Here is a 14171-nt window from a genome sequence, read left to right as displayed (position 1 = left end):
AAACATCGTCTTCTGATAAACACACTAGGAATCGTGAGGTGCGCTGAATCCATGTAGAGCAGTGATATTCAAAGGCATCAATTCTCACCCATGAGCAGTCACGGCGCACACACACCCCTCCCCCCCAGCTTTAAAGAAAGGGCCGAAGAGTTAATGAGCAAAGAACGTATTTTGGTATAATCTCAGTAATAAGTTCATGTGCTGACCTGCCTTCCTGCTTTCTGGACTCAACTCCTGTTTAAGACGCAGCCCCAATATGCAGACTCAGAGTCTGGCTCCAATCGGGAGACTCAACTTCCCGGTAAATGCCAGAAACGGCCCGTGTAGCTGAAACTCTGACAGTGCAGTCTTTATTAAAACAGCTGGCATTCACGTGGAACCCAGAGAGTGTAACCCTAAACAGAACCCGAGCCATTGCTTGCAAAACAACTTACATCCAACTCACAGAAAAAAAAAAAATGCAAAAGACTGGCAGACAGGATGAAATATTCCACCTCATTTTTTTTTTTCAATCAAAGAAATCCAAAAACAACAAAAAAAAGTGCCTGCATTCCCTTCTCAGTTGACCACAATGTCCTGAGCTGTCTGAGAGGCAGGGCCCCACCCCCCACCCCAGCGCACTCCACCCTGGGCTCTGGCAACAGGGAACAACTGCCACAACCTTTCAAGGAAAGCAATTTGGTAATCGGTCTCAAGAGCCCTACAGCCCCATTCCCAGCCATCTCTCCCAAAGCAAAAAAAAAAAAAAAAAAATCGGAAGCAATCTGAAGCTACGGCAACAAGTGTGAAATCAATTACGGTACACGCACTTGACGGGATGGATGCCTGAAAAATGTTTCCAATGAATGTCGGCGATGATCACAAGGCTCACTCTGTAAGGTTAAGCTGGGAGAGCCGGGTCACAAAGCTGAACCTCCTGACGTTTCATGCACAGGAATACAGGCAGCTGGGAGGAAACGCACCAACAGTCTGACGGGGGTGGGCTCAGGTGTTTATTTTGTTTCCAGATTCGATTCTCTCTCTCCCTCCTTTTCCCCAAATTGCTCATGCTATGCAGCACGTTGCTTTTAAAAAATCAGAAAAGAGGGACCGAAACTACTGGCCTGCCAGGAATAATGACTAAATTCCTCATCTGCCGAGGATGCCGATGATGAATTAAGACAGTGATGTACCTGTTCACCTCTTTCCTAAGAAAGTCAGCGATGGCTTTCTTCACAGTGCGGTGTACCAGCGGGGCAGGGGAGGGGCGGAGATTCCTTCTCCTCGGGGGTTCACAGTGATCAGCCTCCTCTGAGTCACCTTGTGAAGTTTTATGATGCCAGAGTCTATAAACACAACATTAAATATTTACAGTTGATATTTGCTGCTTCTAAAAATAACGTGAAGGAGAAGGTCTTTTAACAAGGCCTCCCAGTGACCTTCTCGCTGAAATCACCAAGGCTGACTGTAGGTGCGCTGACAGCCACCCCCAGGCCCTGGAAATCCGTGATCCAGTGGACGCCCCAGGGGCCCTTTCCACCTGAGCCAGGTACCCTGGGCCTTCATACCCCAGGGTGTCGATGGGGCCCCAAACCCACTTATGTGATGGGGCCTCTTACTCCATCGATGAAATGTAACGAAATATTACATATGCTTATCAGCTAGGAAGACAGTCTTTTTTTCCCTCTACCAAAACTACTTTGGATGCTTTGTTACAGACTAATAGACACGTGGTCAGACAAAAATGGACCACGAGGGGCTTCCGGAAGGTCCGTTGGTTAAGACTCTGAGTGTCCACCGCAGGGGATGTGGGTTTGACCTCCTGTCAGGGAAACTCGGATCACACATGCTGTGTGCATGGTGCAGAGCGCAGCCCAAAATAAAAAAAGGCATCATGAAAACACTGGTGGAGTGGACAAGACTGAAGAGATCTCAGAAAAGCCAGTGAGCATGCAGATGGATTCTGTGCAGAGACGCTTTCCTTCGGGAACCACTGTGCTTCACGGGACTCAACCCCAGAAACCGCAGAGGGTGCATCATGGGTACAGTTTATTACGGAGAGACGACCCCAAACTAGAATTACTGGACTCATATTCCAAAACAAGGCTGAATTACCTTCCATCAAGCGACGAGTGAAGAAACCTGCGTTTAAATTTGCTGCTGTTTAGACGCCATCGTTGGAGAAGGCGATAGCACCCGACTCCAGTACTCCTGCCTGGAAAATCCCACGGACGGAGGAGCCTGGTAGGCTGCAGTCCATGGGGTCGCTAGGAGTCGGACACAACTGGGCGACTTCATTTTCACTTTTCACTTTCATGCACTGGAGAAGGAAACGGCAACCCACTCCAGTGTTCCTGCCGGGAGAATCCCACGGACGGCGACGCCTGGTGGGCTGCCATCTATGGGATCGCACAGAATCGGACACGACTGAAGTGACTTAGCAGCAGCAGACGCTGTCGTATCCCACCCTTTGGCGACCCTTTGGACTATAGCGTCCGCCAGGCCCCCTCTGTTCATGGGATTTTCAGGCAAGATGACCGCAGTGGGGGACTGCCCTGGCTATCCAGGGGTTCAGACTCCGTGCTTCCCACGCAGGGGGCGCGGGTTCGATTCTTGGCAGGGGAAATAAGATCCCACAAGCCACATGGTGCAGGCCCCAAAAGTTAAAAAAAAAATGAATACTGGAGTGAGTTGCCATTTCCTTCTCCAGGGGATCTTCCCAACCCAGGGATTGAACCAGAATCTCTTGCCTTGGCAGGCTGTTTATCGCTGAGCCACTGGGGAAGCCTGGCATTCAAACAGTTTAACCTAAAGCCTCCAGGAGGTGAAGCTTACCTTGCTCCCCCTACACCAGTGAGCATGGGCTTTGAAAGAAGTGTGGACAGACGAGAGGGAAAAGCGGTAACTCGATAGTGAAGAGACTCTGCAAACGCACACCCTGAGCAGAGGGCAAGCTCTGCAGGCTCATCAGCGCTAAGTGCCCGCCCTGGAGGCAACGTGACCACAGGGCCCATCTCTGTGGTCTATGCTCCCCAAACTCACAACCCCAGCCTCATCACGGGGCACACACCTGCCAAGCCCAAAGTGAGAGACGTTCTACGAAAGTCGTGGCCAGTATCCCTCAAAACAGAGCCACCAAAACCAAGCAAAGTCCGAGACCTCGCCCCGGCCCAAAGAAACATGGAGACAGGTGACTGAGTTCAGTGTGATGGGGATGGAATTCCAAGACAGAAAAGGGACATGGATCAAGAAAAGGTTAAACGTGGAAAATAATCCAATATATAGTGGACAAAATTTTTTAAAATCATGTATACGTGCTTCATTTCTTTTTCCTAATTGATTTATTTATTTTAATTGGAGGCTAATTACTTTACAATATTGTATTGGTTTTGCCATACATTGACAGGAATCTGCCACAGGTGTACATGTGTTCCCCATCCTGAACCCCGCTCCCACCTCCCTCCCCATCCCATCCCTCAGGGTCATCCCAGTGCTCCAGCCCTGAGCACCCTGTCTCATGCATCGAACCTGGACTGGTGATTCATTTCATATATGATATTATACATGTTTCAATGCTATTCTCCCAAACCATCCCACCCTCTCCCTCTCCCACAGAGTCCAAAAGACTGTTCTGTACATCTGTGTCTCTTTTGCTATCTTGCATACAGGGTTATCATTACCATCTTTCTAAATTCCATATATATGTGTTAGTATACTGTATTGGTGTTTCTCTTTCTGGCTTACTTCACTCTGTATAATAGGCTCCAGTTTCACCCACCTCGTTAGAACTGATTCAAATGCATTCTTTTTAATGGCTGCTTTCTGATGAAATGCCCAGAGAGGGGTCTCACTATTCCAGCAAAGCGGCTCAACCATGATGGTTAAGAAATCTGTGCAGGAGTGGCTGTGGTTGCCACCTATATAAAGCCCCATGTCTCTGGGCAGCAAATCCACACACACACACAGGTTTCCAAACCCACCCCCATCTGGGTCAACAGCTGTTACTGTGGCCAAACCACCAATAATTCTTTCACGGTTATGAGCAAGCCTCACTCCAAATCTTCAGACACATCAGCAGTCCTCGGTCTTGGCAACCCAGGAGGAAACACACGCGTGCACACACACAGACACACACACACACGCGATCCTATCAAGTTGCATTTCCATCCTTCAAAATGCCATTTTCTTTCATTTCTCTTTGACTTTCCACTTTTCCTCCCTTAGGAATTTTGGCTATCTGCCTTAGCTGAACTTGAAAAGGCAAGGAAGATGAGCGTCCATGGGAGAAAAATTAAAGTTGGGGTGGGGGGGGAAGATACTGGCAAAGCGCTGGACAGTGGCATGATGGCCACTAGCTGTGAAGGTGGCAATATCTCCAACCTCATGCCACAGAGACCAGTGGCATTTAGGGCAAGTCAGGGCTTCCCATTCAGCCTTTCCACGTGCAAAGGCTTCTATACATGAAGGCTGCTGACGCAGCCGGTCTGGGGGTCAGATCCTTTGGGGTCCACCTTGGGCCAGGTCCGGCTCCCTATCCTGGAAACCCACTCCTCTTTCTGCACAGCAGTTGCCTTTCTAGAAAACGCAAACAACAGGAGAATCCTGACTCTGAGGATCCTCTGAAATGTTCATTAAGTCAACCTGCAGGTGCAGAATTCACAAAATTCAGTTCCCTACCCACCGGGGTTCACTTCTTCTGTCTATATGCTCAGTCCTGTCTGACTCTCTGCGACCCACCCTGTGGACCGTGTAGCCCACCTGGCTCCTCTTGTCCCTGGGATTCTGCAGGCAGGGATATTGCAGTGGGTTGCCATGCCCTCCTCCAGGGGGAATCTTCCTGACCTGGGTCTTCTGCACTGACAGGCAGGTTCTTTATAGTCTCAGCCACCAAGGAAGCCCTTTCTTCTATCTGCTGCTGCTGCTGCTGCTGCTAAGACACTTCAGTCATGTCCTGTGCGACCCCATCGACGGCAGCCCACCAGGCTGCCCTGGCCCTGGGATTCTCCAGGCAAGAACACTGGAGTGGGCTGCCATTTCCTTCTCCAATGCATGAAAGTGAAAAGTGAAAGTGAAGTCGCTCAGTCATGTCTGAGTCTTCGCAACCCCTTGGACTGCAGCCTACCAGGCTCCTCAGTCCATGGGATTTTCCAGGCAAGAGTACTGGAGTGGGGTGCCACTGCCTTCTCCTGACGTGCCTTTAAATAACCGTAAAGAGGTCATTTGAGCTTGCACTCTGCCCCTGCACTTTTACAGCCTCACCGGCACATGAAGGCTATCTGCGGAATGAATGAATGATGGGAGCGCTGAGACTGAAATGCAATAAAGATGTTATCATCTTTGAAAGTGTCACAAAGAGCTCGAGGGCGCGGAAAAAATTCTCATTCATATTTTTCCCCATTAACTGCCTAGAAGACACCAAAAAAAAAAAAAAAAAAAAAAAAGGCAATTCATTATTTAGAAAAGGCAAGGGCAACCTTTCCTGAATGTCTTGGGGCCAGAAGGTGCACGTGCAGGGGCAGCAATAATTCAGGCAGGCACTGAAGATTTATTTACCCGAGTTTAAGGAGGAGATCGGAGAGCTGACCGGCCACGTCCACCGGGGGCAGGCTCAACGGATGTTTCCATTTTGCGGGAGGGAAAGTGATTTTCTGTCCAAGAATATCGTGGAGAGCACAAAACGGGTGCATTATTTTTATTTAGCTGGGTAGTAAAGCGACGGGCTTCTGAGATGCTGCTCGGGGGACAGAATCTGCCCGCCAGTGCAGGAGATACAAGAGACTCGGGGTCGATCCCTGGATTGGGAAGATTCCCCTGGAGAAGGAAAACAGCAAGCCGCTCCGGTATTCTTGCCCTGGAGAATCTCCTGGACAGAGGAGCCTGGTGGGCTACAGTCCACGGGGTCAAGAAGAGTCAGACACGACTGAGCACACACATTCAGACACACAGACACACACAGAACAAAGTGACAGTCGTTACAGGCAGATTCTGTTGTGTCCAAATGTCAGCGCTCAGACACAGCTACAGAAATTTCCCCACGCTTTCCGACAGTTGACAATGTACTCAAGTGAGTCATTCTCTAACCAAGATGGCAACTTACGGGTGCAGAAAATAAAAGGCTGTGGTAGGCAGCCTCTTCACATGCATTTTTCTTTGTTCTCTCATTTATGTGGCCCTACTGTGTGGCATGGGGAATCTCAGCTCCCCGACCAGGGATCGAACCTGTGCAGCTTAAGGATGGAGTCCTAACGACTAGACGCCAGAGAAGGCCCCGGGCAGCCTCTGAGATGAAATCCAAGGAGCCCCCACCGTGCTGGTATCTGCACCCAGGAACCACCCCAACCCACCCCGACCAGGATTGGTCTAAACCAACCGACAGAGCACGGCAGAAGGAATAGCACGTCCCCTCTAGATCGGGTTGTGAAAGCATGTGGCTTCCAGCACTTTCTTTTTAATTTTTGTTTTTAATTATTCTGTTGTTACTTTATTTATTTTTGGCTGTGCCATGAGGCATATGAGACCCTTAGTTCCCCATCCAGGGCTGGAAGATCTCCTTGCACTGGCAGATTAGAGTGTTACTCACTGCTCCACCAGGGAAGTCCCAGCACCGCCCTTCTCTCTGTTTCTCCTGGACTCTGTTTCCCCTCCTCTACTATCTCTCTCGATCATGCACTCTGGGGAAGCCAGGTCAAGGGCAGCCCTGCAGAGACGGGAGGGACTGAGGCCTCCCACCAACTGCCACATTCATGAACGGGCTTGGGGTTGAGCCTCCAGTTCAGCACTAGGCTCAAGAGACTGTGGTCTTGGGGCCAACGCGCTGACTGCAACTCATGGGAGACCCTGAGCGGGAACACTCCGGCTCATCCGTGCTTGGATTCCGGAGTCTCAGAACCCACAGGACATGATCCGTGTCTGCAGTGTTCAGCTGTGGAGTGCTGGGGTGATCGCTCACACCCCAATGGATAAACAACACAGGGACTGGAACTGGGAACGCACTGGTGGACGTCAGAGAACACTGGCATAGAAACTAACCCCATTCATTCGCTCCCCACAACTCGCCACCCCCTCCAAGCCAATTACCATCTAATTCCATTCGTTTACCTTCAACCAAGCATGCAAACACACAAACAGCTGCAAACGTAAGACCCAGAAAACTACATGTATCTATCTTGCCCCCATCACATAGCTCGTTTTCAGTAAAACCGGGTCTACCAGGTAAGCCACGCACGCTTAGAAACCACACTGACATTTTCACCCCTAAATCCCCAGCAATCACTTGCTCCCCTCAGCCAAGCACTTCCACGTCCGAATGGTACAAAAGTGGCATTTTTTTCCATTGTTGTCGTTTGTTGTTTGGCGCTCAGTCGTGTCTGGCTCTTTCAAAACCTCACGGACTGTAGCCCACCAGGCTCCTCTGTCCATGGGATTCTCCAGGCAAGAACACTGGAGTGGGTTGCCATGTGTTCTCCAGGGGATCTTCCCCACCCAGAGATAGAACTCGTGTCTCTTGCATTGGCCTGTGGGTTCTTTAGCCATGACCCACCATTTTCCATTAGATTAGAAGAAAAGTTCTTTCCAATCAAGCGTAAAGTTCTTGATTCAGAATGAGATGAATCCTAAACGTGTCTGCCTTAATTTAGCAAATTCTTGACATCAGGTCTTGAGACGCTGTGCTGTATGTTACATCATCGTTAAAGAGTTCAGAGCTGCTCAGTCGTGTCTGACTCTTTGCGACCCCATGGACTGCAGCACACCAGGCCTCCCTGTCCACCACCAACTCCTGGAGTTTACCCAAACTCATGTCCATTCAGCCGGTGGTGCCATCCAACCATCTCATCCTCTGTCACCTCCTTCTCCGCCTGCCCTCTATCTTTACCAGCATCAGGGTCTGTTCCAATGAGTCAGTTCTTTACATCAGGTGGCTAAAGTATTGGAGCTTCAGCTTCAGCATCAGTCCTTCCAATGAACACTCAGGACTGAACTCCTTTAGGATGGAACTGGTTGGATCTCCTTGCAGTCCAAGGGACTCTCAGGAGTCTTTTCCAACACCACAGCTCAAAAGCATCCATTCTTCGGTGCTCAGCTTTCTTTACAGTCCAACTCTCGCATCCATACATGACCACCAGTTAAACCGTAGCCTTGATGAGACAGATCTCTGTTGGTAAAGCAATGGCTCTGCTTTTTAATATCCTGCTTAGGTCATTAAAGCGTAGATCGACCTGACAGAAGAGTCCCCACTTGTGGCTTTCAACTATTCTAGATTATTTTTCTCATATGCAGAATTCCCGTTTCTGTTTAGCAGACTTTCTCACAGCAGCGCTCAGAAACAGTGGATGTGTACATATTGTAACTGGGGCCCTAATTTTGGAGCTGGATCGGGCTCAGGGGCTGTAATTATGATGGGAAATTATATTCCCCGTTGTCCAAACTGCTCCTGGAAGCTGATCGTCCAAGGCCCCAAGGTCCATCCCCGAGGGCTGAACACAGCGACGGGGCACCCAGGTGACCTGCTGTTTACCACGTGAAGCCACCGTCGCCAAGAGAAGCAAACCCAAGGTCAAGGTTTCACCTACCGCGCTCTGAGACTTCCAAGTTCGGAGCATTTCTGACGTGTTGTCTGTTCAACACGTTTCCCTGAAAAGTGCCAGGAAGCCTTGAAATACGTGCCAGACCCACTCCAACAGTCCTGGGAAGAATCCGCCTGCAATGCTGAAGATCTGGGTTCATTGGGAAGCTCCCCTGGAAAGACGGAAACAGCTACCCATTCCAGTATTCTGGCCTGGAGAATTCCTGGAGACCGTACAGTCTCCATGGGGCCGCAAAGGGTCAGACGCAACTGAGCCACTTTCAGTCTAGGCACCAAGGAGTCTTCCACGGTGCCGTTTCTTTCGGAGGAAACTGGACAAGATTGCACGGAAGGGCCTGGGGATTACAGGCACCAAAACCACTCACGGGCACAACTGGTTCTACCCTCGATCACCTCTGCTGGGAAATGGAAGGGGGTTGCACTACAGAGCATGGATTCTAGAGCCTCCCCTGGCGGTTGGGGGCTTCGCACGGTCAACGTCATGTGGTTGCATCACGGACTACTCCAGGGATCAGGTTAAGTGGGCCCACAGTCTCCACTTTGTCCACTTCACCCCCTGAACCCCATCTTCGTAAGCAGCAGCCCTCCAGGCTGGTCTCAAGGCAAAGCCCACCACCTCCTGCTCACCTGTGACCGAGAACAGGCTCCACGAACCAGAAAGCCGCCCGCACCTCCATGAACTGCGGCTCACAAAAACACCCCCTCCTGACGGACAGGCCACGAGAGCTCCCAGACCTCCCAGAAATGTCAGGAAAGACACAGTCCCCTGGGGCTTGTGGGTATGATGGTCACCCAGGCCCCACAACAGCAGGCCTGGCAGGTGGCAGGTGGCCGCACCTGCAGCTCTGTTCTGCCGGCTCGTTCATTTGATTAAAGGCCAAGAATTTATACCAGTTTGGACTTCTTCACCCGCCCTGTAAATGGCCAAGGGTAAAAGGAGATCACCACTACCATGGGGTGAACTGGGCACCCCCTCAAAAAAGGTATCTTGTGGTCCAATTTCCTGGACACCTTCGAGTGTGACCTCATTTGGAAATAGGTTGGCTGCGGACAGAATTCATCAAGATGAAACACCAAGTGAAAAAACAATGAGATACCCACCTGACACCTGTCAGACTGTTGAGCGTGGGCTCAGCCAGCCAGACAACAAATAACAAGTGTCGCCAAGGATGGAAAGAAAAGGGAACCCGTACGATGCAGTGACGTTAAGAATGTCGACTGGTGCAGCTACTGCGGAAAATAGTACGGGGCTTCCCGGCAACATTACAAACAGGATGATCGCACGAGCTAGCCAATGCCACTTCTAGGCATTTTCCTGAAGAAGACAAAAGCACGAAGTTGAACAGATATACATGCCCGTATGTTCACTGCAGAATTATTTAGAATAGCCACGATCTAGAAGCAACCTCAGCGTCCATCGAGAGATGAACGGATGAAGAAAATGTCACACACACACACAGAGGAAAATGGCTCAGCCATAAAAAAAGCATGAAATCTTGCCATCTGTGACCGCATGGATGGACCCATAGGCCCTTCAGTTCAGTCACTCAGTTGTGACCCCATGGACTGCAGCACTCCAGGCTTCCCTGTCCATCACCAACACCCTGAGCCTGCTCAAACTCATGTCCATCGAGTCAGTATAGGGTACTGCATGAAACTCCATAAGTCAAAGAGAAATACTGCTTGCATTTATACACAGAATCTAAAAATTGAAACAAATGAACAACCACAGCAAAATAGAAACGGACTCATAGAAAGAGGTAGTTGGCAGGGGGCAGGAGGTGAAGGTGAAGTGAAATGTATAAGGGAGCTTAAGAGGGAGAAACTTCCAGCTACAAAGTGAATCAAGGAGATGAAACACAGAGCCTGGGGTATACGGTCAGTAAGCGTCATACGTTTGTATAGCGACAGATGGTAGCTAGACTTGTCGTGGTGATCAATCTGTAATGTACAGACATATCGAGTCATTCGTCATTAACATAGTGTTGAGGGTCAATTTGGGCTTTCCTGGTGGCTCAGGTGGTAAAAGAATCAACATGGGTTCGATCCCTGGGTTGGGGAGATCCCCTGGAGAAGGAAAGGTAACCCACTCCAGTCTTCTTGCCTGGAGAATCCCATGGACCGAGGAGCCTGGCGGGCTACAGTCCATGGAGTCGCAGAGTCAGACACGACTGAGCGACTAATATTTTCACTCCTTTCACGGCTCACTGTAGGTCAATTATATGTCAATAAAAGAAAAAAAGAAAATACACCCAATCACACACACAGAATTCATCAAATGAGGTCACAGTGGAGCAGGATGGGCTCTTAACCCACTATGATGGTGTCCATGTAAGAAAATGACCGTGTGAACAAAGACACACAGACAAGGCGAAGACTTGGATGACGTATCTGTAAGTCTAGGAACATCAGGGTTGCTGGAAACCACAAAAGCTAGGAGATGGGCAAGAAAGGAGCCTGCCCAGAGCCTTCAGCAGAGGGCCAGCCTGGTGACATCTCGATCTGAGACTTCTGGCCTCCAGGAATGTGAGAGAATGGGCTCCTGGTGCTGGAAGTCACGTGGCTTGTGGAATTTTGTTAGGGCTGCCCTGCGAAAGTGCTATGACCACGAAGAAGCATGGCTTCTAACCTGCTTTATAATCAAGACAAGAGTTTATTAAAATGCTGTTTCCAAACGTGTGTAACAACAATTTTCATAAGACATTCATTTCATTAAAAGAGAAAAAAAATAAAAGCAAATAAAAGGAATCCCCTCAAAGACTGTCAGGGAATCCACACGTAAGGAAAAGGTCCCTCTGGCTGGCTTTGGTCCTGGGTTGGGACTTCAGACCTTCTCTACTCAGGTGGCCACCCCAACATTCAACCTCAATCACCCAGGCCTCCACCGCATCCCCTCCACATCCTGGGAGGAAGCTGGGGTTGAGGTGGGGATGGAGCGGGATGAGGTACAAGATTCCACATTACCAAGCTGTATTTTCGGGGCTGAAAAATGTTGTCCACAAACGCACAGATCAAAAGCATAGTTTGTTTACATGACTGGTATCTACATGTGTGTCCATGCATGCATTTTGAAATCTTTCCTTAATTTCTACTGTGTTTAACATCACTAGATAATTATTCTAAAAACCAAGGTGGCATGTGGGTTTCAGACCAATAGGAGAGGCCCTCAAACTCCAGCTCAGCCAGGCCCCCAGGGTCCGTACATCAAATCTCAGCACGGATGAGATACCATCACCATAATGAGAATCTCTCTATTCCTCCCAGTAATGAGCCCTTTTGAAGAATTAATTAAAAATTCTGACACGGCTTCTCTGAAAGCAGAAAGGCGGGCTTCTTGAGAGGGGCCGAAGAAACTAGCTCATATCATTGTGCGTCCTTAGTCATCCACCTTTACCCCTCACGTTTTAGGATGTCTGCAAAGTCAAGGGATCTTCATGTACTCCAGGAGTTCTCCAGTGTTATCAGTCAACGTATCACGCTTAACAGGACTGAGAAGAATGCCGACTCCACGCGGATTAAGTTCCACATGTGACTAAGGGCTAAGTCTGCTTAGTCATCCATAAAAAGGAACAAAATAATGCCATTTACAACACTATGGACCCAGAGAATGTCGTACTGAGTGAAGTATCTCAGACAAAGACAGACAAATACCATATGATATCATTTAAAGCAGAAGCTTTAAAAAAAGAAAAACACTGGTACAAATGAATATATTTACAAAACAAAAGAGAGTCACAGATGTACCAAACAAACTTATGGTTACCAGGAGCTGGGGTGGGGGGAAAAATCGGGAGACTGAAATTAACATACACACTGCTGCTGCTGACTCTGTGTGACCCCATAGACGGCAACCCACCAGGCTCCCCCGTCCCTGGGATTCTCCAGGCAAGAACACTGGAGTGGGTTGCCATTTCCTTCTCCAATGCATGAAAGTGAAAAGTCAAAGTGAAGTCACTCAGCCGTGTCCAACTCTTAGCAACCCCATGGGCTGCAGCCCACCAGGCTCCTCCGTCCATGGGATTTTCCAGGCAAGAGTGCTGGAGTGGGGTGCCACTGCCTTCTCCACTACTAGATATTAAATAGGTAACTAACAAGGACCTACTGTATAGCACAGAGAACTCCATCCAATACTCCGTAATGGCTTACATGGGAAAAGAATCTGAAAAAGAGTGGATATATGTGTATGTATAACTGATTCACTTTGCTTTACACCTGAAACTAATGCAACATTGCAAATCAATTATAATCCAATTAAAAAAAAACTACCTCTTGAACTTGTGGATTCTGTTATTCCATGAGCAGTCAACCAAGACCAATTATCAGAAAGAACAAACACCAGCACCTTGAGGCTTTCCCGATATTTGTGAAAGCAAAAAGACACAGTCTCTCATCATTTATTAAATCGCATCTATCTTATAAGGTAGCTCAGTTGGTAAAGAATCTGCCTGCAATGCAGGAGACCCTGGTTCCATTCCTGGGTTGGGAAGATCTCCTGGAGAAGGGAAAGGCTACTGACTCCAGCAATCTGGCCTGGAGAATTCCATGGACTATATATAGACTATGGGGTTGCAAAGAAACATAGGGTTCCTGGTTTTAGAAAACGCAGAGAAACCAGCGATCAAATTGCCAACATCCGTTGGGATTATTGAAAAAGCAAGAGAGTTCCAGAAAAACATCTATTTGTGCTTTATTGACTATACCAAAGCCTTTGACTGTGTGGATTACCACAAACTGTGGAAAATTCTGAAAGAGATGGGAATACCAGACCACCTGACCTGCCTCTTGAGAAACCTGTATGCAGGTCAGGAAGCAACAGTTAGATCTGGACATGTAACAACAGACTGGTTCCAAATAGGAAAAGAGGTACCTCAAGGATGTATATTGTCACCCTGTTTATTTAACTTATATGCAGAGTACATCATGAGAAACGCTGGGCTGGATGAAGCACAAGCTGGAATCAAGATTGCCGGGAGAAACATCAATAACCTCAGATATGCAGATGACACCACCCTTACGTCAGAAAGTGAAGAACTAAAGAGCCTCTTGATGAAAACTGGTGGTGAGGAAAGCTGAAATCCAACACTTCCAGTCTTCAAGGGGAGGAGAGGAACTTGAAGACAAACGTGTCCTTAATGATCAGACTGTTTGCTTGCAGTCCCTGCACTGAGCTTCCATAGTGCCTTGAGATGTTACAGACGGTTCTGCAAGATGACACATGGCACAGAATACTGCCGTTGGTCATTAACTATCTCTTTGCAAAAAAAAAAACAAAAAAGCGTTTGCTTATGATCATGATGACAAGAAGGGAAAACGCCATCGGGGGGCTGTTCATGCCCAGATTCCCGTGGATGTGGCCAACATTTCAGTCTCACTCCAGGCACACAGCAGTGGTCCGGGGCTGCAAATGCTTGCACGTCCTTCCCTGGGATCTCGTGCTGGCCTCTCGAGACTCTGAAGCCCCTCACCGCACCCCTCATCAGAGGAGAGGCAGAGCGGCCCGGGTAGACTGAACGAGAAAGCGGAGCCCCTGGCAGCGTGAAATGAGAGGGTCTGGATGGAAGACATCAAAGACATCACGGCAGCGTGAAATGAGAGGGTCTGGATGGAA

At 48.8% G+C, this 14171-nt stretch overlaps 1 protein-coding gene across 5 annotated transcripts in view; it reads right to left on the bottom strand.

Annotated features, from left to right (window-relative positions):
- The window catches only part of TBL1X (transducin beta like 1X-linked), a 266324-nt gene that overhangs the window by 122179 nt on the left and 129974 nt on the right, over positions 1–14171 (bottom strand). For 3 of the 5 annotated variants that reach the window (XM_018043751.1, XM_018043752.1, XM_013976726.2), the window contains exon 3: positions 1173–1325. The exons of the other annotated variants lie outside the window; for them this stretch is intronic. The gene's annotated coding sequence lies outside the window, so the exon portion shown is untranslated. The remainder of the gene's footprint in view (positions 1–1172; positions 1326–14171) is intronic. 5 annotated transcript variants of the gene reach the window in all.

Source organism: Capra hircus (genome assembly GCF_001704415.2).
Source record: "Capra hircus breed San Clemente chromosome X unlocalized genomic scaffold, ASM170441v1, whole genome shotgun sequence".
In the NCBI taxonomy this organism is placed as follows: domain Eukaryota; kingdom Metazoa; phylum Chordata; class Mammalia; order Artiodactyla; family Bovidae; genus Capra; species Capra hircus.
The sequence above is the reverse complement of the archived record's forward strand: the minus strand, read 5'-3'. Positions and strand labels throughout refer to the sequence as shown.